Here is a 23,942-nt window from a genome sequence, read left to right as displayed (position 1 = left end):
TCTTCTTGTATCTGTTGAGGCTTGCTTTGTGACCAACTATATGGTCTATTTTGGAGAAGGTTCCATGAGGTGCTGAGAAGAAGGTAAATTCTTTTGTGTTTGGGTGTAAAGTTCTGTAGATGTCTGTGAGGTCCATTTGATTCATGACCTCTGTCAGAGATATTGTTTCTTTGTTTAATTTCTGTTTTGTTGACCTGTCCTTTGTTGAGAGTGGGGTGTTGAAGTCTCCCACTATTAATGTGTGGGGATCTATATGTGGTTTAAATTTTATCAATGTTTCTTTTACAAATGTGGGTGCTCTTGTATTTGGGGCATAAATGTTCAGCATTGTGATGTCTTCCTGGTGGAATTTTCCCTTGATGAGTATGAAGTGTCCTTCCTCATCTCTTTTTATTAATTTTGGTTGAAAGTCTATTTTATCAGATATTAGAATGGCTACTCCTGCTTGTTTCTTGGGTCCATTTGCTTGGAAAGTCATCTTCCAACCTTTTACCCTCAGGTAATGTCTATCTTTGTGTCTTAGGTGTGTTTCTTGTATGCAACAGATTGCTGGGTTTTGTTTACGTATCCATTCTGTTAATCTGTGTCTTTTTACTGGATTGTTGAGTCCATTGATGTTGAGAGAGATTAATGACCAGTGGCTGTTAGATCCTTTGATTTTGATGTTGGCTGTGTTCATAAGTTTGTGTGCTTGGTTGCTTTTTGTTTTGCTGTAGTAAGGTTAATTATTTCCTGTGTTTTCTTGACAGAAGCTAATTTTCTTGGGTTGTATTTTCCCTTCCAGTGTCTTCTGTAATGCTGGATTTGTGTGTAGGTATTGTTGAAATTTGTTTTTGTCATTGAATATCTTGTTTTCTCCGTCTATGAGGACTGAGAGTTTTGCAGGGTATAGTAGCCTGGGTTGACATCTGTGTTCTCTTAGGGTCTGCATGATATCTGTCCAGGCCCTTCTGGCTTTCATAGTTTCTGTTGAAAAGTCAGGTGTGATTCTAATGGGTTTGCCATTATATGTTACTTGGCCTTTTTCCCTTGCAGCTTTTAGTATTTTTTCTTTGTTCTGTATACTTCCTGTTTTGATTATTATGTGGCGGGAGGATTTTCTTTTCTGGTCAAATTTGTTGGGTGTTCTGTAGGCCTCATGTATCCTTATTGGCTTCTCCTTTAACTTGGGGAAATTTTCTTCAATGATTTTGTTGAAAATATTTTCTGGGCCTTGGAGAAGGGAGTCTTCTTTTTCCTCTATTCCTATTATTCTTAGGTTTTGTCTTTTCATATTGTCTTGGATTTCTTGGACGGTCTGTGTCAGGAATTTTTTGGATTTAACATTTTCTTTGACAGATACATCGATTTCTTCCATTGTATCTTCTACACCTGAGATTCTTTCTTCCATTTCTTGTATTCTGTTGGTTATGCTTACCTCTGTAGTTCCTGTTTTCTTCCCTAAATTTTTCCTCTCCATTATTTCCTCCATTTGTGTTTTCTTTAATTTTTCTAGTTCTATCTTCAGGTCTTGAGTTGTTTTGTTTACTTCCTTCACCTGTCTGCTTGTATTTTCCTCTTTTTCTTTTAGTTCCTTCAACTCTGTCTCTTTGATTTCTTTCAGTGATTTAATTATTTCTTCTCTGAAGGCCACAAGCTGTTTGGCTGCATCTTCCCGTATTTCTTCACGGATGGCCCTAATTTGCTTGTCTTTATCTTCCTCCATTTCTTTACGGATAGCCATGATCTGTTTGGTTTTATCTTCCTCTAATTCTTTACGTATTTTATCTGTTTCCTCTATTATTCTCTTCATCAACATAGATGTAAGGTCATCTTCTTGATTTTCTATTATTCTGCATTGTTCAGGGCTGTTTGCCCCTGGATGGCTGGGTTCTGGAGATGCCATATTGCTCTGTCTTTTGTTGGTTGAGCCTTTACGCTGACCTCTACCCATTGGGCTGATTTAGGTTTTGGCTGTTAGTTTCTGTGCTTCCTGGATTCCTGAGGTACGGAGTATCCCCTTGGCCGGAAGATGATTTTTCCTGAAGGATTCCTTCTCTGCTTTTTGGTTATGGTCACTGTATGGCCAGTGTTTCTCCGGAGATGCCACTGCTCACCTCAGGTTTATAGCCCTGAGTAGTAGCTGTGGTCTATGTTAGGCAGGGGGGGATCTCCTCTTACCCATAAAATTTCTCAAGACAGCTGCCCCACTGCTGGGTTTCTTGTTATAAATTTAGTGTGCTGCTGCTCACTAAATTTCCATGTACAGTCCTCTTGAAGAAACTGCTGATTCCCTAGCTATGGGGTTTTCTCCCAACAGGGAAACTCAGTCTGTTATCCTGGGGCGCACAGTTCTGTCTGAGAAAGTGGGAGGTGCACTCAGCAAGTCTCTGGGCCAGAGGCTGATTGCTCTGCTCTGGACCTGGAGAATGTGCACCTAAGTTGAGTTGGCGCCTGGGGGCACTGTTCTGGTCTGGAGGCTGGGTGCCTCACTCTGGACCAGAAGCTGTGTGTCTCTGTCTGGGATGGCGGATGTAGGCACCACTTTGGTCCAGACGCTGTGGGTGCAGCCCCCCTGAAGGATCAGGGATTCCTACAGTTTTGGCAGTCCAGCCAGGGACAACTGGCCGATCCCTGGCACAGTATCTGAGGGCTGCTGTAATGGCTCTTCGGCTCCTGCAGGTCCGAGGATGCAGCTGTGTGTCCCAGTGCCCCAGGGGAACGCAACAATGGCGGCAGAGCACAGCGCTTCTGCCTGCACTAGATTCTGCGTGAGTCCAGGAAGTGTTTTGGTGCTGGGTGTCCTAAGCGTTAGAGCTGCTGACCCCCTCCGCTGGGGGTTTCCTCCTGCCAGAGACACGCAGTCTGGTGCCCTGTTGCCCTGGTGCCCACAGTTCTATCTGAGGCGTCGAATCATGCGCGCAGGCAGGGCTCTGTGCAGGCAGGCGCCTTTGTCCCTCCCGGCTCTGGGTCCGGGCTGGCTCCTGGGGCACCCGCGGAACCCGAGTCTTTTCCAGGGGATGTCTGGGTAACCTGGGGTTGGTCCCAATTGTTTCCTGCTCCGTGGGGTTATCTCTCGACTGGGAAATCCAGTGTATGGTGTTGTGGGCCCACAGTTCAGTCTGGGACCGTGACCAGATCGCGCTGGCGGGTAGCTCTGGGCTGGCGACCAAGCGCCTAGGGGAACAGGGATCTCTTCCGCGGTTTAGCCGGGTGAGTTAAAGCTGATTGAATCCCCCACCGTGGGGTAGCCTCTCACCTTAGAAACACAACCACTTGTGTTTTATGGCCGCGAGTTCTGATTGCTGGTCACTGTGCCAATCCTGCTGTGCTGCTCCTCAGAATGAGAGTCCTCCCGGCGCTGCCATCTTGCCCCGCCTCCTTCCAGTGTTGATCTTTGAATGATTTGAGGATGGCACTAGGATCCTTGCCCACAGCCTACACAAGCCTGGATACTATACCTGATCTGTAACTAACAAAGTCCTGAGGCCCTTTGCTTCAGTTACCCCAAAAGCAAAAGAGAGGATTAGTGCTGTCACCTCTATGAGTACGTTATGCATTCCTTGCAAACAGGGACTATCCTTTGGATACCCTCCCAGGTGAGGCCCAACTTTGCCTTATTGCTTATTCTGGAAATCATTGCAATCAAGATATGTGAATTATGCAGAATTCTTGTCTTCCTAGGAGATCCAACAAGATTACTGTCTGTGTGGGTTAATCTTGATGGTCAACTAGACAAGATCTGGAATCACCATGGAAATAAGTATTTGGGCTTGTCTGAGAAAAGGTTTCTAGACTGAGTTAATTGAGGTGAGAAGACCCACCCTAGTTGTGGGCAGCACCATCTCATGGGCTGGGATACTGTACTGCCTAAAAAAAAGAGTGATCTGTGCACCAATGTTCATCTCTCTCTGCTTCCTGAGAGCAGAGACAGAGTGACAAGATGCCTCACACTCCTGCCCCAAGCCTTCCTTGCTGTGATGGGCTCTACCCTCAAAATGTGAGCCAAAGTAAGCCCCTTCTTCCAAAAGTTGCTGTTGTCAGGTATTTCATCATAGTCACAAGAAAAACACCATCGATGGTGTATTACATCATAGCTCTCTATTGTACTAGGATATCTTTAACACCCAGCACTGCTTTGAAATCAGGTGTTGTTATGTGATGAGAGGAGATGGGAAGACAATCATCACCATGCAATAGATACATAGAAATACTTACCCAAAATAATACATGTTCCCTCTATTTTTGGCTATATGGTAAATATTTGATCACAGATCCTCTTTTAGATATAAACTAGGAATAAACATATATTCTAAAATGTCACCTATAGACATTAAGTATGCAGAGATTTCTCCTTGGAATGGGCCATTAACTATCATTTATGGTCTAAATCCAAAGAACGAAGCATCCAAGGATGACCTTGGTTCAGATGTCATTAAATTATTCAGCACAGCATTTGGCTCCATTCTGCAGTCCTTGGTATGAAGGTAGGCTAATTATTACACAGTCAGTAGGCATGTCCTTTTCATATTCACAGGCTTTCGTCTCCTTGGATGTCTGATCGCTTCCGAGTACTTTCTGAGTGAGTCTCTAATTTTTATCTGACTTCTCTGAAATGTATGACTTCATTTTAATCAGGAATCACTCATGTTTATAAATCATTCTAAGAAGTGACTCTTAGTCTACTCAACCTACATAACGTTTCTGAGATGGGGGAAGGTAGGTATCACACAGCTACTGAATGGAAAGCCTGGTGAAGTAGCTCAGGCTTGAGGTTTCTCTTCATGACACTTCCCATTCTGTGCTTTCTGCCCTCCTCTCTCTCCCTTTGTACCCTTCCTTTCCTTCCCTCTCTCCATCCATCCCTACCTCCTCCTTCTCTCCTCATCATATGTGTATATATTACAAATACAAAGGTTCAAAGAGGTTAAAAGAAAGCACAGAAACTGAGGTCATGGTCTTACAATGAGGTAAATGCTGAGGAGGTGAAGCTGAGACACAAGGTTGATACCAGGTGTGATGGTTAATTCTGTCAACTTGACAGACTCTAGCTCTTCTAAGAGATAAGCTTTTGTACATGTCTGTGAGGGATTTCTAGACTAGGATAACTGCAGTGGGATGATCCATCCTACTGGTAGGCAGCACTCTTCTATGCGAAAGCAGGCAGAGTACCACTAGCATTCTTCATTTCTGATTGCTGACCGTGGGTATAATGTAAACAGCTCCTTGAAGCTCTTGCTAGCAGGGCTTCAATGCTGTGATGGTCTGTACCCTAAACTTGAGAGCTAAAATAAACCCTTACTTTCCCAAGTTGTTTTTGTCAGACATTCTTTCATGACAATGAGAACAGTAACTAATAAACAAGGGTTCTGGCAGATATGAGAGGTCATTGTAAATTTGGCTCTGAGCTTCACTGTATCTGAAGCTAAGAGACAGTATCCAAAAAATCGTATTTTTAGAAAAATAAAATCCAGTAACTTAGCAGAAGTTCAGAGTTTTCTCTTGCTTTTGTACTGGGTAGACATGGCTAAATTGACTTGAGCTTGGCTGTCTCTTGGGCCATGCTCTGCTGTGTAGCCTCTGTGTGTTGTGTGTAGGTCAGTGCAAGGTCGAGTGGTTTTACAGAACTAAGGTTCCTGGAGGAAGGGGAGAGTTCCAATGCTGTGCCTGGTGAGATTGCAAAGCATAAACAAAGTGATGTCCCTGGAGACCGCCTGCCCAGCCCAGGCCACTCTGGTATCTGAGCAGACGCAGAATAGGGCTCCTTGTCCACAAGACAAAAAGGCTGAATCATAGTTGCTGGGAATGAGATTAGACATTCTTTAGCCCCATGATCTTCTGGTCTTCTCTTCCTTGTATGTAATCATCCTGGAAGGAATAAAGATATTTTAAAGGTACACTTGTATCTTTGCCTTTGCTTATCAGCTATTGATGAAATGAATCCCAAGGAATTGAGATTTCTCCTGGAGTCCTACTCTGGGAGAAGGAAAAGGCCCAGAACCAGGTGCTACTAAAGAGTGATGTGTGTGTGTGTGTGTGTGTGTGTGTGTGTGTGTGTGTGTGTGTATGTGTGTGTGTGTGTGTGTGTATGTGTGTGTGTGTACTTATCTTCCAGAAGGAAGTTCTGACAACTTGATGGACCACCGTGCAGGAAAGATTAGAGCCAAGGCTATGATGGGTCAGTTATGGGTACGACCACACCTAGATAAGGTGTGATTAGCTATGCACACCTCTTGCTCTCTGTTTAAACCTGGACATCCTGTCAGTATTCAGAGTATGCACGTGGGGAGGCAGGTCAGTAGACATCTTTATTCTTCCTTGTGCAGTTGCACTGAATAACCCCTCCTTTCCTGCTTTCACTATTAAATATGTTTCTATGTGGTCCATGGAGGCTGGGGAGTTGAGTCTAGCTTGATAGGGATGCTCTGACACTAAGCCATGCCTGTAACATGTATGGCCTGGCTGGCAGCAGTCCAGAGGAGCCTGGCCCTGGGTGCCTGGGATGTGGAGATGGGTTATTGGAGCTCTTATCTCCCACTGTTCTTGGAAAGAAACCTAGTAGGTGAAAGACCCATAAGGAAGTGTGATTGAAGACAAGGAACAACCATTATCAGAGACAGTATCCATGTGTCTGTAGAGAGGCTTACCCTGAAGTGTAAGTCTCAGTCATTTAGAGGGTGGAGACTGGCTTTGACACTTTGAGCACTCGTGGAGAGAGTAAACTTTAAGGGGCTTTGCCTTGAGGAGCACGCATCCACATAGCTTTGAACCCCAAAGGCTGACATGCCTTTTCCCTCTTCTCTTATTGAACTCCTCGACAGCAACTCCCTTGCTCTGATTATTTATCATGGATTATTTTCAGTTTCTAGAACTAATGTCTTGAGATTGCAGCCCAGTTCCTGGCAGTGCAGATAAACACCCCCTTCCAGTCTGATGCAGGAAACCTTTACAGCATGTGAATCAAGGCTGCCCATGGCTATGAATTTCCTGGTTGCTGTGGTCTTTCAGTTTTCAATGGTAGCTGCTGTGGATGGATCAAAGCTCTTAAGAAACATTTGATTCACAGAGAGTCCTTAGAGATAATTCCTCTGCAGGAATGATCAGGGGCTAAGATATGAAAGTGATTCTTGAGCAGCCACAGAGTGCTTTTTATCACACATTACCTGGGGTTGGGCTGGAGAACTCTGTAGACTTCAGAACAGTTAGTTCCCCTTACTTCATCCTGTGCCTCCATGAGGGCAGATCACTTAGAGCACCTCTAGTTACTGAATGCATAAGATACTCCACCAGGCTTCATCTATAAAGAAGTGTGTTGGCCTGTTTATGTGCTCAAAGATAAGGTATGATCAATTATCACTTGATGCAATTTATAATTGTCATGGAAATTTATCTCATGGTATGTGTCCTTGGAGGTGAGGTCACATATATATATATTTTTTTTTCCAGTGGTCCCAGAAGTTAGCACAATGTAACGCTTGGGAAAGAATAATTAAAGGATGTGTAAACTAAATCACTTTGGTGCATATCATGGGTTATCATGGAAGCACAGGCTAGGAGGAACCGACTACTTTCTGATTGGATTTGAGAAATTCTTGCTTTGAGAAATTCCAATTCTGTAGGGACAATTGTTTCAACCATCCCAACAGTCTAATAGCCAAAGCCCAAGGTGCACAGTGGTGCACAGGATCTCTTTGGAATATCTTCATTCCTGCCAGGGTCATTACGTAGATACTGAAGCGTTGATGCCTTCCCCAGACAAGAGGATGCACTGTGGCAGCAGTACAGTGTTCACCACAGGACTCATACAGACATGAAATAGATGGTGTGGGTTACTCTGCACAATGGGGTATTCCACAGGGCACATGGTAGGAACGGCTCTAGACAGACAGGGTCAACCCCTCAAGCTGCTCTGTGCCCTGGTCTAGACATGGCCACTGCTGCTCTTCCCTCATTTAGATTTTCAAAGGTCTTGGGTATAAGACTCAGTGGGGACACTGGACTGGATTGTCTTGTTGGGGTAGGAAGTTTGTTAAAAGGTTTATTACCACCACAGACAGAGAGACAGACAGGCAGGTGGACAAACTAGCCTCACAGGGTCTCTGAGGAGACTTCAGGCCCCAGTGCCAGAGATGGACAGCATACACTGGAGACTCTGAAGAGGACCTAAGCCAAATGGCAGAGTTGTGATCCTTATAGATCTCTGAGGAAGGTTTCAGAAGGGGTTGTAGTCAGGCTCACTGACTCCTGAGCAGGTAGTCAGGAAGCAGGAATTGTGACCCCAGGCATCCCTTTGATGTGTCTGAGCCTGTACACCTAGAAACTCATTTCTCCAGATGAGAAATTGGCCACCAGGAAGCCTGTTAGCTAGAGGTTCACAGGCGGTGCTCTCAGTAGGGCAGGGTGCCAGTCAGTACTTATGCGAGGGGCTTCAGGTATTGTGGAATGGGTAGCAATCTGGTTTGGTGTCTACCAGGTTTTCCCTATAGAAAGCCACAGTTGAAACTCCTGGTTGCCAGGGTGAGTTGGATGGGGTAGGGAGGTGGGGGCTGGAGATAGAGTTCTCTGCTCTTGAGGTCTCTTTGTGCCTCAAGAGAAGTTAAACTAGGCCTCCCAGTCCCTGTCACTACTATTTGCCAGCCTCCTAGTGGGGATGCTTTCAGGGACACAGGGAGGATGGAGTGGATGTCTCCAGCTTACTTCTTGCCAGCACACTTCATTGGCTCCACAGGCCTCTAGAGAGCTCTGCTGAGCTACAGGAGGGACAGAGGCAGCAGTGACTTCCTGCAGTGCCAATTGGTCTAATGCCACTCCGTAAGGAGCACGGAGCACTTGGGCAGCTCTGCAGCCCGGGGGTGTCAGTGACAGTTCTGCATATTCCCCCTCTTTCTTATGGATTCCAAATGATTTTCCAGGTCACATTTCATAACCATCCTTCTAGGAGCGAAGATATTCTAACGGGAGACATTTGTGCTCCTCATTTCAGCTATCACAGTTTTGAGAGAGTGGAGTCACAAGAAATTGTCATTTCTCCAGGTCCCAAGCTGAGGGAAGCCAAAAGCTGAGGCCCTGATGCCAGGCAGAGGGGGAGCTGGTTTCCCAGGGAGAGATTTCAAACAGTTCTGACAACTTGTCAGAACACCTTGCAGGACAGACTGAGGCTGAGATAATGATGGGTCAGTGATGGGCAGGACCACACCTTGGCCAGGACTGCTTAGTTATGCATGATTGGTGTGATTTAGGGAACATTAGAGCTCATAATTGCTTCCCTTCCCTGTGTGGCCACATTGTATAAACCTCCTTTCTCTGCTTTCACTCTTCCTTGAATATTTAATTGGCCTGTTAGGCCAGGACTGCTAGGACCCACCTTCTCCTTCCAATGACTCTGGAAATACCATGAGTATAAACACATGGCTTCAACTAATTATCACATAGCAACAAGGTAGGTTTCTGTATTAAACTTTTTTAAAAAATTACTCTAAGGAAATAACCTGGGTAGGTTAATTTTTTTTTTTTTAAAGAAAGGTTGTTTAGCTCACAGCTTTTTGAGATTCGAAAGTATAGTGTCAGTATGAGCTTGGCCCTGGTGAGGAGGTCATGGTGACTGGCAGAGTGGGGTGCATTTGTGGTTGCGAGAAGTCACGTCACCAAACAGTTGGCAGAGGGCAGTCAGAGGCTGGGCTTGTAATGACGTGTGCCCTTTGGATATCTCAGTCATGCCATGGCAGCTCCTTTAGCCCCTTATGAGGACAGATCCTGCAGTGTCCTAAATACCTTCCACTGAGCAGCAAGTGTAAAGGTGTGCCACTTCCTGGCTTCACCACACTGGGGATCAAGTCTGGCACAGGAACCCCTGGGTGAGTTGCTTCGTGAAGATCTTTTCCCAATCTGTAGGCAGCTGTTTTATTCTGACGACAGTGTCCTTTTGCTTTACAGAAGCTTTTCAGTTTCATGAGGTCCCATTTATTGATTGTTGCTCTTAGAGCCTGTGCTGTTGGTGTTCTGTTCAGGAAGTTGTCTCCTGTGCCAATGAGTTCAAGGGTATTCCCACTTTTTCTTCTAAACGGTTTAGTGTGTCTGGTTTTATGTTGAGGTCTTTGATCCACTTGGACTTTAGTTTTGTGCAGTGTGATAAGTATGGATCTATTTGCATTTTTCTACATGTAGACATCCAGTTAGACCAGCACCATTTGTTGAAGATGCTATCTTTTTTCCATTGAATGGTTTTGGCATCTTCGTCAAAAATCAGGTGTCCCTAAGTGTGTGGGTTTATTTCAGGGTCTTCTATTCAATTCCATTGATCCACCAGTCTGTTTCTATGCCAGTACCATGCAGAAGAAACAGATTCTTACAGAGTTTTCTGGATTTCAGAATGCATAGCTGATATATAGCAGGAGGAAAGATTTGAATCCAGTTTTTGTTTGCTTGATTGTACTTTCCTCTCTTGTATGTTCTTGATGATTGGGCCCACGCTTCTGAGATAAGGAGGAAAGCAGATAACCTAATTGGCATTCATCTTGTGTGTTGTATATTTAAGGGGCTCTCTTAAGTAGATGCCCCTTCTTTTCAGTTACAGTTGTTCCCAGGGGATTTCATGTGGGTTTGTTTCTGTATACGTTCATGTGAATGTGTATTCATGTGGCGGTTAGAGGCCTACTCAGGGCTGTTCTAGGAGTTTTCTGCCTTGTTTTCTGAGACAGGGTTTTTACTGGTCACGATCTTCCTGTGTAAGCTAGGCTGGCTGACCCGCCCTGGGGAATCTGCCCACCCCTACTTCCCTGACACTGGGATACCAGTATGCATCACCACACCAGACTGGTTTACCTGGCTACTAGGGATTGAACCCAACTTCATATGCTTATGTGGTAAAGATTTAATGGGCTGAGAAATCTCCCCAGCTCAAGAGGTATTTTATTGATATTCTCATTTTAAGCAACACAAAATATACACTAATAAATAATACAATTAAACTTTTTATTTAAAGTGCACTTTTGAAAGAACAGCAGAGGTTGTCTACATCAGCAGAATTTTCCAACTTACCTGATTATTGGACTAACTTAGCTACTATTTATTTGTATGTATAAAGTGTATGTTTCCCCTTAGGGCAAAGAAAAATACTTATGGGTGTAAAAAAAAAAAAAAAGCAGGTCAGAGAATGAACTAAGTGAAGGAAATGCAAAGCAAAGTCCCCGCTCTGCAGTACAGATAATTTCTCCCTTCAGCACGAGAAGCTTTGTCAAGCAAACACGAGGTTCTGGAGGAGTGCTTTTCAAAAGAGAGTGCCCAGAGATTCCGGTGAGAAGGGGACCAGGGCAGCTAAGTGGGTGCACATGTTAGCTCTGCAGGGGCTAGGTGGCAGGGGTGCCATCCCTGCTCTGCCAGCTGCCAGGGCCAGCTGGAGGGAGAGCAGGGGACCCAGCTGGGCTTTTGTTATGGAGATGTGAACAAGCATTCTATTCACCCCAGAGAGGGAACCAATGTAAAGATAACGCCATATGGCTATGTGTGTCTTTCTGGGTCTGTGTTACCTCACTTGGCATGATCTTTTCTAGTTTCCACCATTTGCCTGCTGCACATGTCATGATTTCCCTGTTTTTAATGGCTGAGTAGTACTCCACTGTGTACCACAGTTTCTTTATCCATTCTTCAGTGGAGGGACATCTAGCTTGTTTCCAGTTTCTGGTTATTATGAATAAAGCTGATATGAACATGGTTGAACAAATGTACCCACTTATAAGCAGATTTTAGTCATACAGTACAGGATAGACATACTACAATGCACAGACCCCAAGAAGATAAGTCCGATGGGCATCTTAGGCTTCATGTTGGCCTACTAGTTAGGGGAGTGGGGCATATCTCTGACATGGACTATGTTGCCTGCTTTTTGATCACTTCCCCCTGATGGGACATCCCTTCAAGGCCTTCTTAGGAAGACGAACGCAGTTCTCATATGAATAGATGAGCTGGGGTGTCTGGGTAGGAGGGGTCCCCTATTCTGAAGAATAGGGGAGAGGAGATGCAGGAGGGAGGGCGGGACTGGAAGGAGAGGAGGGAAGGACCTTGACTGAGATGTAAATTGAATTAATAAAAAAAGATAACACCAAAATCCAGCCTGGGGAACCGAATAATTTATTGGGGTTATTTAATGGAGATGACTGAGGGGTTAATTACAGGAAGAGGGATGAGTCAGAGCAACGGAGCTCAGCCTAGCCACTGGGAGCTCAGCCTAGCCCGGGTGATGGCTCATAGAGCTGGAAACCTGCAGCACTCCGCATGAATCAACAGGTCGGAGATCCTTCTAGGCAGTGCCACCACTGGTCTTGTACCCCTTCAAGGCAGCTTGGCTGGTTTCTGTCTCCTTAGCTGTCCTTCCTGTTCATGTAAGCTGGGAGGGCCTTGGGCATCTGGTAAGTTTCAGAGACTTTCTGAGACTTCTTCAGAGGAAATTGCTACATGACAGCGTTGGTCCATGGCCTGCTGCAGGAGGGGCTCCCCTAACAAGAAGGCTCAGAGCCTCTCCATGCAGCTGCCTTTGTTCACACAATCACCTCTCCTTTGGCACTGAGTTGTGATTCAGAGTCGCAGGTTATGCCTTGCTTGACCTGGAGATACAAATGTGTTCTCTGTCTTCTGCTTCAAAGACGTGAGGGAACATCTGCAAAGCTAACACGGCTGAATGCAGAGGCGAGAAGGGGATGGGAACACACTTCTGCAGAGCTTCTACTTAGGAATGGCCACGCCGTCGCCTCGCCAGCGTACACAATGTGAAGAGCACACAAGGAGGGATTCAGGGAAGGAGGCTGTTTGCTCTATCTGTTCTGTCATCTGTTGGTGCACCAGAAGGTGGACAACTACAGAGCCAGAAGAAGTGAATATCTGTCACACTCACTTGAGGCAGCACCTAGGCTGGTTCTGTTATTTATGGAGTCACAGAATCAAGCTCTAGTGCGCCGTGCTGTGTTGTTACATAATTCCTCTCTCCTCCGCAACACAGCGTGGGTATACTCCATATGGCTATCGTGGGGAGATTTGTCACACCTTGGGTTTGTATTTATTTCTGGAGTAACTAGCTTTTGGCAACTCAGCCTGAGAAGTCATTTGCTGCACTAAGAGGAGGTGTGAGGCAGCGCTGGCTCCATTCAGACATGGAATACATGCACTGTATCCTTGCAGGTTTTCCTGCTGGAGGTGCAAGGTCATGGGAGACACTTACCGGGTTCACTTCATCTGGGCCAGCCTTAGTGTGTGGGAACACAGATCTATGCTCTTTATTATACTGGGTAATTGGAGTGCTTGCTTGAAGTTTAGCAGTCCTTCGCTTTATGAAAAGCTCTCTCTCTCTTTCTATATGTGTGCATTTATGCATGTGTGTGTGTACCTTCTTGTGTGAGTTTATGTGTACTACATGTGTGCTTGAACCCACAGAGGCCTAACTAGGATGTCAGGCTCTCTGGAGCTGGATTAACAGGCAGTTGTGAGCTGCTGTGCATGTGCTGTGAACTGAACCCTGGTCCTCTGCAAGGCCAGTTAGTAGCCACTTGCCCAACTTTTTCAAGTTGGTTTTGGGGATTGAACTCAGGTCCTCATGCTTATATGACAAGCAATTTACTAAGCTCTCTTCCCAGAGCCAGAAACACTTCTTCATTCACTTTATATCCCAGCTGTATCCCCCTCCCTCATCCTCTCCAAAGAAGGGGAGATGAAAGACATGGAGGGGACAGGAGCTCCACAAGGAGAGCAACAGAACCAAAAAATCTGGGCCCAGGGGTCTTTTCTGAGATGGATACTCCAACCAAGGACCATTTATGGAGATAACCTAGAATCCCTACACAGATGTAGCCCATGGCAGCTCAGTCTCCAAATGGGTTACATAGTAAAGAGAAGAGGGGCTGTCTCTGACATGAACTCAGTGGCTGGCTCTTTGATTACCTCCCTCTGAGGTGGGAGGAAGCCTTACCAGGCCACAGAGGAAGACAGTGCAGCCAGTCTTGATGAGACCTAATAGGCTAGGGTCGGAGGGAAGGGGAGGAGGACCTCCCCTACCAGTGGACTGGGGAAGGGGCATGGGAGGAGAAGAGAGAAGGAGGGCGGGATTAGGAGGGGAAGAAGAAGGGGGCTACAGCTGGGATACAAACTAAATAAATTGTGATAAATACAAAACTTTAAAAAAGCAAAAAAATTATTATTGATAAAAAAAAAAGAAAGAAAACTCAGTGGTGATGCTGAAAATGGGCAGAGAAAATATGGGCCCGACTCTCAGATTCCGAACAAGAATTGCTGAACTTCAAGATAATTGAGAAGGAAAGGTAATTAGAAATAATAGGACTCTCTACCACTGTGCTAATGAACTTATTTTGGGATATATTTTATACAACTGAGTTTTGAAACTAACTAGCTAGTGCTAAAAAATGTATTGCACAGTCATACTAAAATTCAAACATTCAGAAGGGAACATGGTAAAAATATACAACCTCTTCTCTAGCCCATTCCCCCTGAGGTTACCATGACTACACACTATTTATATGTGAAGAAACTTCTTTTTTAAAAATTTTTTATTAATTACACTTTATTCATTTTGTATCCCCCCATAAGCCCTCCCTCCTCCCCTCCCGATCCCACCCTCCCTCCCCTTTCTGCATGCATGCTACTCCCCAAGTCCACTGATAGGGGAGGTTCTCCTCTCCTTTCTGATCTTAGTCTATCAGTTCTCATCAAAAGTGGCTGCATTGTCTTCTACTGTGGCCTGGTAAGGCTGCTCCCCCCTCAGGGGGAGGTGATCAACGAGCAGGCCAATCAGATTATGTCAGAGGCAGTCCCTCTTCTCATTACTATGGAACCCACTTGGACACTGAACTGCCATGGGCTACATCTGTGCAGGAGTTCTAGGTCATCTCCACGAATACTCCTTGGTTGGAGTATGAGTCTCTGGGAAGTTCCCTGTGTTCAAATTATCTTGTTCTGTTGCTCTGCTTGTGGAGTTCCCATCCCCTCCAGCTTTTACTATTTCCCACTTCTTACTTAAAATTCCATTTACTCTGCCCATCAGTTGCCATCAGGCTCAGCATCTGCTTTGACAGTCTATACTGCAGAGGCTTTCAGAGGCCCTCTGTGGCAGGTTCCTAGGTTGTTTCCTGTTTTCTTCTGGCTTTCAGAGGCCCTCTGTAGCAGGTTCCGAGGTTGTTTCCTATTTTCTTTTTCGTGAAGAAACTTCTTATGCAAACCAAAGAATCTATGTTAGTTCATGAAAACAATCACAAGTAAGTGGTTGGAGGGACAGCTCAGTGGTAGAAAATGTGCTTTGTATATGAAAGATTCTGGGATTAATCTTATGGCCTTTGCCTAAAATAACTTTGTGGCTCTTTCTATGACTTGCTTTTCCACTAGGTAGTCTACCTTGGGGATCTTCCTGAATCTTCATGAAAACCAGCAGTGTTCTTTACAATGACCACTGACCCTCCACTGTGTGGATGGACAATGATTTTTCTATCTTATGTCTCTGATGAATAAAGTCTGTGCTGCATCTTACTATTACAAACAATGCTGCAAACATCATTTTCACTAAACATGTGTTTGTGCACATTTATGGCCAAAGCTGAGAGATAAATTCATCCTCACTGGTACGATGTGAGCTTTCATCAGTTTGTAGCCATTACCTCCCAATGGAAACACTCTCTCCTGGAGGGAAGAGAGGAGCTCCTAAGATTCAGGATAAAAAACAACTCACAGGACTCAGGAAGCTCCTGAAACTTACAAGATTCAAAAGGCCTATCTGCATGGTTACAGAGCAATAACAAATTCTGGGAAGAAGAGTCTCTGTGACTGGCTGAGCTGCCTGAAAGTCACACAAGAAGCCCCAGGAAAACAGCTTTCATTGCTTTTGGTCATGCAGCTGCCTTTGCATAATCCATGTTCTTATGAGTTATCCATTACTGTGAATGCTTATAGCATTCCAAGTAAACCCATGCGTTTACTTAGTGAGACTTGGATGGATGTTTTTCCTTTTTGGTCAGTTGTTGGTACCCTGTCTAGGGTGAATAGACATTTATTTGTGTTTCCCAGGAAAAGACACATAATGATTTTTGTTGCTGTTCAGAAATGAGAAAAATAGCTTCTTTCTGCATCTTTCTGATATTTTGAAACATCCAGGAGAAAAATATTCTTTTCATTTATACAGTTGTTCAAAAATATTAACTGAGCATCTGGGATGTGCCATACACTGTGTTAGGTTCTGTGAACAGAAGGGAGAAAGAATCAAAAACAAATGGTACATGGAATAACTGTTTCCCAAGGGAGCCTATGGTGCAGATGGAGGACAAATGTGCATTAAGTAATCACACAAGGAAATGTGAAATCACAACCTTAGTGATGCTAGTTGGTGAGCAGCTGAGATGGAGACATTCAAGGATGGGCTGGAGACCGGACATGCTTTCTGTGCAAAGGGAGAATTATTTCAATTTGAAGTGTAAAGTGGAATCTCACTAGCATAGAGGGAAAGGCAAAGAGGAAGGAAGAAGCTACACAGAGAGAGTGAATCTACTATGTGCAGAGGTTCTGACCAATAGGGGTCCAGTCAGGAAAAAAATGTTCAGGGCCAGACCACTGGGCAAGCACTCTACCAAAGGGTGTGTGTGTGTGTGTGTGTGTGTGTGTGTGTGTGTGTGTCTACATCAGAGGATAACCTTAACGTTTCTCATTAGACTAGAATGAGGACACCAGGAAACCAGGCTGTCTGGCTAGTCAGAGAGCTCCAGAAACCTGTCTGTTTCTTCTAACCATCTCACCACCACTGGAATTACAGCCAGTGCATGGCTTTTTACAGGGGTTTTGGTGACCAAGTTATGTCTTCTTACTTGTGAGGCAAGTGCTTTATGAACTGGTCCATCTCCTCAGGACCTTTGCAGAGGTTTACATGGAAGGAATATAGTCAGATTTGTGTTGGGAAGGAGACAACAGAAGATCTGGCCCCATCCTAAGACTGTTCAGAGCAGTTTATTGTGGGCACTCCTCTGCCATAGCTTTTAGCATGACTCCAGCCATATGCCTTTACAGATATGACATGTCTAAGCTCTTAAAGGTTGGGGAGGGTGGATGATCCTTCCTGTTCTCTATTTTCTGTTCCCTAAAGACAGGAAAGGGGGATGGCAATGTAGCTCAGTTGGCAGAGTGCTTGCCTACTGTACAGCAGGCCTGGGGGCTGATCTGCTGAATAAACCGGATGTGGTAGATAGCACACACCAGCAAGGTAGAGGAAGGAAGATTATATTTCAATGCCATCCTCAGCTATATAGTGAGTAGAAGCCCATTCTGACATACATGAGACGTCACATAAAAAACAGAACAAAACAATGCTTCTCTCAATAAAGATAAGCAGAGCTGATATTGTCCACTTTGCCAATAGTAGCAGAGGTTCAACTGTAGAACAAAGGATAAAACACCACAGTGGCCCTCTCTACTTCACAGGCAGGTACTGGTGTAGCCCAGAAAGACAGAATCCCTGTCCTTGTCCTCCTCAGCAGCCAGAGAGTCAAGGATAGACAAGTTCAAGTATTGTACCTGCTTGTTCCGTAACTCCAGGCTCTGAGCTTACAGAACTGGCTTCTTCCTTTGGACCACAAGATACAATACCTCCTTTGAGAGCTGTTTCAAGAAGAAACAACATTAAACAGTACATGGTATAAGAGGGCTGCTAACCCTTGTTGTTCAGCTCATCACATATTTATTTCATAAATGTATTGTCCTTCTGACATCTTGTCTTCTCTGAAACTTGTGAATATTGATTTAAATGCAGATGAGATATCAGGGTTATTGAGATTCCTCCTGCCTCTTTCTTGACATAGTTTTAGCTCAACCAGTGAAGTACATGTTACTCAAGCATTAAGAGCTGGGTTATATTCCCATTACCCATGTAAAAAGTAAGTCATGGTGGTGTGTGCTTGTAATCCCAGTGCTGGGGAGAGAAGGCAGATCCTTGGACTTCCCTGGCCAGTCTGATTGGTGAGCTTCATGGCCCAGTGGGAGACACTGTCTTAATAAACAAGGTGGAAAACCCCTGAAAAATGATACCTGAGGTTAACATCTGGCTTCCACATGCATGCACAGACACGTGTGTGCTCATCTACATTCTCATGTACCTGTACACATGCACACACACACAGACACTACAGAGAGACAGAGACATACATGTACACACATACAAAGAGATTGAGAGAGAGAGAGAGAGAGAGAGAGAGTGAGAGACTGTAGAGAAAGATATCTCACACAGGAAAGCAAGCCATGAGGTATAATGTTCCGAATAACAGACTTTTCCCCCATGGATTTCGCCATGCAGCCAGCCCCGTTCCCTACTGCCCAGGGATATGCTGCACATGGGTCTTGGTAGTCTGCCATTAGTCTCTTGTTGGGCAGCAGGCTTACCTATCATGCAGACTCACATCAGCCCACACTTCTGCAATGAACTTTTATATACTTCCTCATTTTGTGAGCTTAATTAGCTAAGTCTGAGCCAGTGGGCTGGAGTAGATGGAAATGTCTTTAGAATAAAAATACCAGTTAGCCTGAAAGCTTTTTGGAAATGTCAAGAAGTAGCCTACTAACAAAATAAAAGTCAGAGCTAAAGTTTCTCTGCTGTCTTCTTTTTCTCAAAACAGAAAGGGATGATATATAAATACATGAATTTAAAAAAAAAAGAAAAAAAAAGACAAAGAAATTCAGATCTGGGTTTGAGATAGATTCTTCCCTAACACTATCTTTGTAGATGTTGTCTAAGCTGTTCTTGGAGAAGCCACCAATCCCTGCAAATAGCAAACCTTCAGGAGGGCTTAATGACTGTGACATTTCATTATCAGAGGAGGTCATCAAGTGTTCAAATCAAGAGAAGATAATGTATGTTGGAAATATGGACACAGAGCTGGCCTTTCTCAGATGGGTTCACTTAGATCTTCTCTGTGAGATAAGTAGTGACACAGGCTTGGGTGATGGATACACTTGGAAGAAGCAGGGCTTTAGAGGAGTGATGGGTGTGCCCTGGCAAAGTGGAGTGTGTTAGCTACTTTCTTGCTGCTGTGTCAAAATACCCATCAAAAGCAACGTTCGGAAGGAAAGGTTTATTTTGGCTCGCAGTTTGAGGGTACAGCCTATCATGGAGGGGATGGCATGACTGCAGGAGTGTGAGGAAGATGGCCATGTTGCATCCACTGTCGAGAAGCATGGAGAGATGGATGCTGGCACTCTACCAACTTCCTTCTTTTTACACAGTTTATGACCCTAACCCATGGTGCTGTCCATCATCAGGGGAGGTCTTCCCACTTCAGTTTACCCAATCTAAAAATTGCCTCTCTCTTACACACTCAGAGCTGTGTTTACATGGTGATTCTAAAGCCTATCAAATGGACAATATGGTGGAAGGAGCACAGGAGGCTGGTCCTGTTGCACTCACAGTCAGGAAGCAGAGAGAGATGGATGATGGGGCTTAGCTCACTTTTCTTTCATTCATTCGGAGACCCCACTGAACAGGACTACTGAACAGTGCTACCTACCATTAGGCTGTGTCTTCTGACCTCATTAACCCAATTTAGAGACTTCCTCACAGACATGCTCAGAGGCTTACCTTGCAGATTCTATATTCTAGATCCTGTCAGTTTGAGCATCAAGATTAACCATTGGGTGGAAAGATAAACAGCTGGTGTCCTTGTTCTGAGATTGTGTGAGGACCAGAAAGCAAATCCTTTTGCTCATTAACCACAGCCATGGGAACACATGACCTGGAAACTCAGGTTATACAGAAAGGATAGAAGAAGCATGGTGGTGAAGCATGGTGACTCAGTACTTTATCTGACTTTGCAGTGGGTGTGCGCATCTGGGGCTCAGGAGAGTCTAGTATTAGAATATGCAATGATTTAGAGCATCACCTTCTCAATGGAACCTTTTCTTGGTGGCATCTCTGTGTTGTTCCATTGCCAGTAGTTTGTGGGTACAGCTCATATTCATGAGTGCAAGGGATTGTCTCTCTTTCTTCGTTTTCTGATCCTGTATCTGACAGAGGGTTAATATCCAGAGGGAGAATCTTTCTCTTTTTTTAAAAAAATATTTTTAATTTATATATTTATATCCCAATCTAAGCCCCCTCCCTTCTCACTTTTTAGTCCCTCCCTCCTGCTCTCTTCCCCCTATCTCTCTCTCCTTCTCAGAAAAGGGGGACACTCCTCCCCCATCAACCCACTGCAGCACATCAAGTTGCATCAGGACTGAGCTCATCCTTGTTCACTGAGGCCAGGCCAGGCAGCCTCGTTATAAAAAGGAGGCAACAAAGTCCATGGCGTAGACAGCACCTACTCAACTTGCAAGGGGACCTGCATGAAGATCAAACTGCCCATAGCTTACATATATGCAGGGCTCTAGGCCCAATCCATGCAAGGTCTTTGGCTGGCGCTTCTGTCTCTGTATACCACCACGGATCTAGGTTAGTTGACACTGTTTGTCTTTTTTGTGGCAATCTCCACCTCTCTGGGTCCTTCTATCTCTCCTCCCCACTCATCCACAGGACTTCCAGAGCTTCACCTAGTGCTTAGCTGTGAGTCTCAGCATGTGCGTTAATCAGCTGCTGGATGGAGCCTCTCAGAAGATGGTTATGCTAGCTCCTGTCTGTAAACATAGCAGAGTATCATTAGTGGTGTCAGGGCTTGGCTCTCTCCCATGGGGTGGGTCTCAGGTTGGGCCAGGCATTAGTTGGTCGTTTTGTCAGTCTCTACGCTATCTTTATCTCTGTGCATCTTGTAGGCAGGGTAAATTTTGGGTGGAAGGTTTTGCAGGTGGATTGGTGTTCTCCTCCCATCACTACAAGTCCTACCAGTCTAGAAGGTGGCCTCCTCAGTCTCTATGTCCCCTGCCGCTCGGGGCTCAGCTATAGACATCCCCACATCCTCCCTGTAGCTTAGCTTGTCGCAGGTGGGAAAACCTTTCTCTAAAAAACAGAGAAAGGATATATAGAAAACAGTGACATCCCCTTTGAATAGTTTCTTTCTTTTTTTTTTTTTGAAGGAAACAGTTAAGGATGGTAGTTATAAGGGTTTTTTTGCAAATAAAATTTTATATTTTCTCTACACTTTTTCTTTGTTCTGCATAGAAATTCAAATCAGATAGGCACCAAAGAAATAAGAATCTGAAGTCAATTTCATGGAAATTTTGTAATGACTGAACTGTGAAAAGGGAAGATGAGTGTTTTAGAATGTGTTTTTCAGCCCCTGAAATGACTAGAATAACCCACTCCGATTCTCTGTGTTCATGCGTGTGCATGTGTACACATGTGTGTGGGACAGAAGCTGACAATTTTTTTAATTTAGTTCTCAATGATACTGCTTTTTTGAGGCAGGATCTGGATAAAGTGGCCAATGAGCCCCAGGAATTGGCTTGCCTCTTTGTCCTAAGTGCTGAGGTTTTATATGTGTACTGCCTCGTCCCTGTCTGCTTCCTCCCCTCCCCTTCTTTGCAGGGGATCTAGACTCAGGTCCTCATGCTTGTATGGTAAAGCACTTCACTTATGGAGTCTTCTGCTCGTACTGGAGTCTCTAACTTTTTACTTTCCCACTCTCAGGCAGATCTCAGGTAACGAAGAGATAGGAAGCTGCTCTGGAGTAACACAGATTAGTTATTCTGGGGACCCATGGCTTTAAGTTTCCAGGGACAGTGACATGTCTGTTGCTTGTCCCTCCTGCTGCACAATGAGCCTCCTGACAGAGTGGGTGATGCACAAGGTGGGAGGCCCCAGGACATGCTGTGCAATGAGGACCAAGGACTGTTCTGTCTGAGGAGGGACTAAGGGCCTTGATGACGAGGAGGAGCCAAGGTCACAACTGCACTGATGCTGAGATGTCTCATGTGAGGTTGCGATCAGGTGACCATGGGGGCTCAGCAACAGTGGTGTTGGACATGAAGACTCAGTTCCTGAGAGACACAGAGCTAGAGGGTGCTGAGGAGAGTGTGTAGCACTTGGCCCAGTTACTATGCTGGGAGGAACTAGGGGATATATAGAAAGTGAAGTGAGACCACAGCTAGGACAAACAGGGGTTACAAGGTTTTCAAAAAGAAAAGGGTTCCTGTGGTGGGGGAAGCAGAGGCAGGCTGAGGATTTGGATCAGTTTGTGGACTTCTTGCCCAGCAAGCACAAAACCTGGATTCCATCCATCAACCAGACATAGTGGTACACTCTTGTAACCTAGCACTCAGGAGATGGAGGCAGGAGGATCAGAACTTTAAGGTCACCTTCAGCCACATGGAAAGTTCAAGGCCAGCCTGCAACACTTAAAAAGAGGGGCATTGGGGGAGGTCAGATGGGCTATCCAGTTATGTTGTCTTTAGGGGACTAGGAGTGTTCTGTACGACACAAGTGACCTCTGATATGTTGTGGTTTGAATTTGAAATGTCCCCCAAAGTTGTGTGAAGGCCTGGTCTCCAGTTATATTCAGAGGTAGGGTGTTGAGAAATGACAGGATCATGTGGCCTCTGATATCACCACTGGGTCAATCCAACAGAGCTTCACAATTTTACAAGCATTTGTGATGTGATGGAAACAGCTTAATATGTCCTGGATGGAGGACATAGTCACTGGAGTTGTGTCCTAGAAGGATGTAACCTGTCTTTGTCTCTGTTTCTGTCTGTCGCTCCATCTCTGTCTCTCTCTCTGTCTGTGACTCTCTTTGCTTCTGTCTCTTTATCTCTCTTTTCCTGCTTCTAGCTGCTATGAGGTGAGGAGCTTTCTTTTGGCACATTCCCCACCTAGATGATCTAACTTGCCACAGGGTCACAGCAAGGGACCAGGAGACAGTGGACTGAAGCTTTTGAAATCAGAGCTCAAATGAACCTCCCTTCCTTTAAATTGCTTAGGAGTATAAAGACATGGTGACAGAAATAAAAGAGCACAAGACTGGAGGCACCATCCAGACATGATCGTGCACTGTTAGGAGCTTTGGAGATAAGATGACAGCAGCTAAGGGTGAGGGGACACTGAAGTGCTTAGTGTGCGGGAGGCAGCACCAAACCCTTTGATCCCCGTGTGCAGTTGCTGGCAAGTGTGCTGAGTTGGGGTGGTGATGTTCCTGCAGCGATAACTGTAAGGAAGAAAGGGATCAAAGCCCACTGCAGCTCCCTTGCATGCAGCCCTATGAGTTCCAGCATGGCCCACAACCCTGACCAGCCACTCACTCAAGAATAGCTAGAGGAAGGCCACACACCCAGGAGTACATGGACAGTGCAAATGAACTTGATGGGTTGAGAAAAGAGAGGACACAAAATTGTGGGTGAGGTGGGAAGTGGGGGGGGTGGATCTGGGAGGAGTTGGGAGAAAGAAGTAAATATAATCAAAATACATTGTATGAAATTCTCAAAAAAATAATAGAAAAATTATGTAAATAAATAAAAAGAGTTGAGCTTTCTGTGGGGCATTGTTGCAGAGATGAATGAGTTGGTGCTTTCAGAACACAGCTTGAAAATAGTGCTCAATGTACTCTCGAGGTGACACTGTTTGTCAGATGAAGAGACTGAGTTTGAGATTTCACATTATGTTCTATGTGTAGGACTTCACTCCCCTGGCTAGGAACATACAGAGAGAATAATTGCACAGCTCAGACCTAAGTTCAGAAAGTGTCACTGAGCCTTGGTTACTAAAGTGCTTGTTTCACAAACAGGAAGACCTAAGTTCCATCTGCAACACTCATGTAAAAAGCTGGCATGGCGGCTCACATCTGTAATCTCAGCGCTGGGGAGGTAGAGATATGAGTAACCCAGGGCTCTCTGGCCAGCTGAGTTCATGAGCATCAGGTTCAATAGGAGACTCTGTCTCCAAACGTTAGGTGGAGAGCGATAGAGGAAGAAGCCTGAAGTCAGCTCTGGCCTCTACATGCATGAGCACATCCTCCCCCACCAAACACACACACACACACACACACACACACACACACACACACACACACACA

Source organism: Psammomys obesus, unplaced genomic scaffold (genome assembly GCF_907164565.1).
Source record: "Psammomys obesus unplaced genomic scaffold, mPsaObe1.curated_primary_1811, whole genome shotgun sequence".
NCBI lineage: Eukaryota > Metazoa > Chordata > Mammalia > Rodentia > Muridae > Psammomys > Psammomys obesus.
This window is presented reverse-complemented; position numbering follows the sequence as displayed.